The sequence below is a fragment of the Schistocerca americana genome, unplaced genomic scaffold (genome assembly GCF_021461395.2).
Source record: "Schistocerca americana isolate TAMUIC-IGC-003095 unplaced genomic scaffold, iqSchAmer2.1 HiC_scaffold_549, whole genome shotgun sequence".
Classification (NCBI taxonomy): domain Eukaryota; kingdom Metazoa; phylum Arthropoda; class Insecta; order Orthoptera; family Acrididae; genus Schistocerca; species Schistocerca americana.
This window is the reverse complement of record NW_025726290.1, coordinates 15,001-20,000: the sequence shown is the minus strand read 5'-3', so window position 1 is coordinate 20,000 and position 5,000 is coordinate 15,001. Positions and strand designations below refer to the sequence as shown.

The following is a 5,000-nucleotide window of genomic DNA, read 5'->3' as shown; positions in this document are numbered from 1 at the left end:
CCGAGACACTCACTCAAGAGCACCCTGGTAGGATTGCAACGGGGTCCGCCTCGGGACGCACGAGCACGCACGAGGCGCGTCGCACGCCTTCGGCTCGCCCCACCGGCAGGACGTCCCACGATACATGCCAGTTAAACACCGACGGGCGGTGAACCAACAGCGTGGGACACAAATCCAACTACGAGCTTTTTAACCGCAACAACTTTAATATACGCTATTGGAGCTGGAATTACCGCGGCTGCTGGCACCAGACTTGCCCTCCAATAGATACTCGTTAAAGGATTTAAAGTGTACTCATTCCGATTACGGGGCCTCGGATGAGTCCCGTATCGTTATTTTTCGTCACTACCTCCCCGTGCCGGGAGTGGGTAATTTGCGCGCCTGCTGCCTTCCTTGGATGTGGTAGCCGTTTCTCAGGCTCCCTCTCCGGAATCGAACCCTGATTCCCCGTTACCCGTTACAACCATGGTAGGCGCAGAACCTACCATCGACAGTTGATAAGGCAGACATTTGAAAGATGCGTCGCCGGTACGAGGACCGTGCGATCAGCCCAAAGTTATTCAGAGTCACCAAGGCAAACGGACCGGACGAGCCGACCGATTGGTTTTGATCTAATAAAAGCGTCCCTTCCATCTCTGGTCGGGACTCTGTTTGCATGTATTAGCTCTAGAATTACCACAGTTATCCAAGTAACGTGGGTACGATCTAAGGAACCATAACTGATTTAATGAGCCATTCGCGGTTTCACCTTAATGCGGCTTGTACTGAGACATGCATGGCTTAATCTTTGAGACAAGCATATGACTACTGGCAGGATCAACCAGGGAGCTGCGTCAACTAGAGCTGAGCAGCCGGCCGCCCGGGAGTGTGTCCCGGGGGCCCGCGCGAACACGCAAGCGTCCGCTCAATTATTCTGCAAACAGGAGGAGGCTGAGCTCCCCTGCACAATACACCTCGAAACCCTCTCAGGTCCCGGCGGCGCGCAGCGCCGTCCTAAGTACTTGGTCGGGTTCGAGAGAGGCGCAATCGCCCGGAGTTTGGCGAGTAGACGCTTTAGGTGCGACCACCCGTGCTCCCAACTGAGCTTGCCGCTGCCGACAGAGGCCCGGGAGCGTGCTGTCGTGGCATTGCCGGCGGGAGACAACACGCGCCACCTACGGTGACCGGCAGCTCCAACGCCAGCGCCACAGAAGGACAAAAGCCCCACTTGGGTGCCGAAGCGAACTCTCCCAGCACAGCGCACGCGCCAACACGTCCGCACAGCTGCGATACAAACCACCTGCGAGAACCGCAGAGGCGACCGAGCAGCAGACGGCGTCGCGGCGCCGAGCGCCGGGCGGCGGCGCATCCTCAGCGCACACAGTCCTCAATCGGACCAGCACACTGCAGATGTCCACCGCGCTTCGCACCGGGCCCGCGAGGACCTACTTTGGCCGCACGGCGCCGCGTGCAGGGTGCGCCGGCGCGCAGCTGCGCCGCCTGCCGCCTCCGTCGGCCGGCGCGCCTGCCACTGGCCGCCCCCACCAGCCGGCTGTAGCGCGTGCGCCCACGCACCGCGCGGCCAGCACGCCGGGAGGCCCCCCCTCACCGGCCGGGGACGGTCCCACCCAGCCACCGCCGCGTATCGCTTCACACCCAGATGCCATTCACGTTCGTGGGCATGGTGGGTATCGCTGGAACAACCGGTTGGTAGCTCAACCGATCGTCGCCATCACTGATTCACCTCTAGCGAGAACAACCGCACCACAACGGTTTACCAGTTGTTCATTTGCATAACGTCACCAGCAAACGTAGGCGTCCATCGCCATTTGCAAATTCAACGATTGTTGCATGCCTGTGTCAGGTGTCACGACACACTATGTCTGCCCACATACACGCAACAACATGTGCACGCTTCGCGAACACGTGGAAGGTGGCCCCCGTACGTATGCGATGTCCATTGCGCGAACGACTGTCAACCGGCCTCTGTCGCATGTCGCAGATGTGGAACGCAGTGCACCATGCTATCACGGTGTGTGAGAAGAGACGACTACGTCTGACAACACGCGCCACTACATCAACAGACGGCTCATGCTGATCGCCATCCAGGGCATACCACACTGCAATCCAGCTCTTATAGGGAGACGACACGTAGCTGAGTGCACAACATTTGGACCGCATGGTTCGCCGTTGTTGGCGCAGTCGTTGTACGGTCACATGTACCACGATGTATCATTCAGTACATGAGGACCAATGTGCAGTACAGTGTGTGATTTGGACGTACAACATCAGCGGACAGTTGACACAGGCCGTACCACAGCGTAGGCTAAGTGCTTCGCACATGCGAATGCCAATGAACAACTGCAAATGCCAATGAACAACTGCAAAGGGCATTGAGCATGTACGTCCTGCTGCCATCCACATTACAGTGTATAGCTGCAAGGTGTTTAACATGAAGCGATACACTGGGGACCGGGCAGTGCGAGTAGCAAACTATATTGCGGGGGTTGCAGTTAGGCAACACTACACTAATTTAACGCGTCGTATGACAATTACAGAGCAGGTTAAGGCCCAACGTGTGTTGGGTTAAGGCCCAACGTGTGTTGGGTTAAGGCCCAACGTGTGTTGGGTTAAGGCCCAACGTGTGTTGGGTTAAGGCCCAACGTGTGTTGGGTTAAGGCCCAACGTGTGTTGGGTTAAGGCCCAACGTGTGTTGGGTTAAGGCCCAACGTGTGTTGGGTTAAGGCCCAACGTGTGTTGGGTTAAGGCCCAACGTGTGTTGGGTTAAGGCCCAACGTGTGTTGGGTTAAGGCCCAACGTGTGTTGGGTTAAGGCCCAACGTGTGTTGGGTTACGTTAAGGGGCAATGTGGGTTACGTTAAGGGGCAATGTGGGTTACGTTAAGGGGCAATGTGGGTTACGTTACGGCGCAATATAGGTTACGTTACGGCGCAATATAGGTTACGTTAAGGCGCAATATCGGTTACGTTAAGGCGCAATACAGGTTACGTTAAGGCGCAATACAGGTTACGTTAAGGCGCAATACAGGTTACGTTAAGGCGCAATACAGGTTACGTTAAGGCGCAATACAGGTTACGTTAAGGCGCAATACAGGTTACGTTAAGGCGCAATACAGGTTACGTTAAGGCGCAATACAGGTTACGTTAAGGCGCAATACAGGTTACGTTAAGGCGCAATGCAGGTTACGTTAAGGCGCAATGCAGGTTACGTTAAGGCGCAATACAGGTTACGTTAAGGCGCAATACAGGTTACGTTAAGGCGCAATACAGGTTACGTTAAGGCGCAATACAGGTTACGTTAAGGCGCAATACAGGTTACGTTAAGGCGCAATACAGGTTACGTTAAGGCGCAATACAGGTTACGTTAAGGCGCAATACAGGTTACGTTAAGGCGCAATACAGGTTACGTTAAGGCGCAATACAGGTTACGTTAAGGCGCAATACAGGTTACGTTAAGGCGCAATACAGGTTACGTTAAGGCGCAATACAGGTTACGTTAAGGCGCAATACAGGTTACGTTAAGGCGCAATACAGGTTACGTTAAGGCGCAATACAGGTTACGTTAAGGCGCAATACAGGTTAGGTTAAGGCGCAATACAGGTTAGGTTAAGGCGCAATACAGGTTAGGTTAAGGTACGACATAGGTTAGGTTAAGGTACGACATAGGTTAGGTTAAGGTACGACATAGGTTAGGTTAAGGTACGACATAGGTTAGGTTAAGGTACGACATAGGTTAGGTTAAGGTACGACATAGGTTAGGTTAAGGTACGACATAGGTTAGGTTAAGGTACGACATAGGTTAGGTTAAGGTACGACATAGGTTAGGTTAAGGTACGACATAGGTTAGGTTAAGGTACGACATAGGTTAGGTTAAGGTACGACATAGGTTAGGTTAAGGTACGACATAGGTTAGGTTAAGGTACGACATAGGTTAGGTTAAGGTACGACATAGGTTAGGTTAAGGTACGACATAGGTTAGGTTAAGGTACGACATAGGTTAGGTTAAGGTACGACATAGGTTAGGTTAAGGTACGACATAGGTTAGGTTAAGGTACGACATAGGTTAGGTTAAGGTACGACATAGGTTAGGTTAAGGTACGACATAGGTTAGGTTAAGGTACGACATAGGTTAGGTTAAGGTACGACATAGGTTAGGTTAAGGTACGACATAGGTTAGGTTAAGGTACGACATAGGTTAGGTTAAGGTACGACATAGGTTAGGTTAAGGTACGACATAGGTTAGGTTAAGGTACGACATAGGTTAGGTTAAGGTACGACATAGGTTAGGTTAAGGTACGACATAGGTTAGGTTACGGTACGACATAGGTTAGGTTACGGTACGACATAGGTTAGGTTACGGTACGACATAGGTTAGGTTACGGTACGACATAGGTTAGGTTACGGTACGACATAGGTTAGGTTACGGTACGACATAGGTTAGGTTACGGTACGACATAGGTTAGGTTACGGTACGACATAGGTTAGGTTACGGTACGACATAGGTTAGGTTACGGTACGACATAGGTTAGGTTACGGTACGATATAGGTTAGGTTACGGTACGATATAGGTTAGGTTAAGGTACACATTGTTGTAAGGAAAGGTTTAATGGGGGGCGGGGCGGGGCGGCCGGTTTGTTGATTGTGATTATAGTAAGTGGATGCCTGCGGCATCATCTGATTTGCCACGTCAGGATGCACCTTTGGCTCATGACAGGCGGCGCTCTCATTCCATGCTTGTGGCAGACCTGTGTCTTTCATTCCTGCCATTGTTTGTGTGCTGTGAGAGGAGGCAGTATTGTGATGTTGGGTGCACCCCTGTGTAGGACATGTGTGGGTGTTGGTGGCTTGGCTGAGCAATGGTGGTTGTCGGGTGGGTGGGATATTCTGTTTTCTGAGTGGACCTCCCAGTCTGGTTATGACAGTGTGGATTGTCTAATGTGGCGGAGAGGATGCACTGGGTGTTGTTCCATGCTGGTGCTTACATATTGTCTGTGTGCGTGTT

The 5,000-nt window shown here is 52.3% G+C and overlaps 1 non-coding gene across 1 annotated transcript in view; it reads right to left on the bottom strand.

The window, feature by feature from the left end:
- LOC124586212 overlaps positions 1-827 on the bottom strand; it is a 1,910-nt gene extending 1,083 nt beyond the window's left edge. The window contains exon 1 of the ribosomal RNA XR_006975116.1: positions 1-827. This exon is cut by the window's left edge and continues 1,083 nt beyond it. This is a non-coding gene — a ribosomal RNA (small subunit ribosomal RNA).
- Between the last annotated feature and the right edge of the window lie 4,173 nt (positions 828-5,000).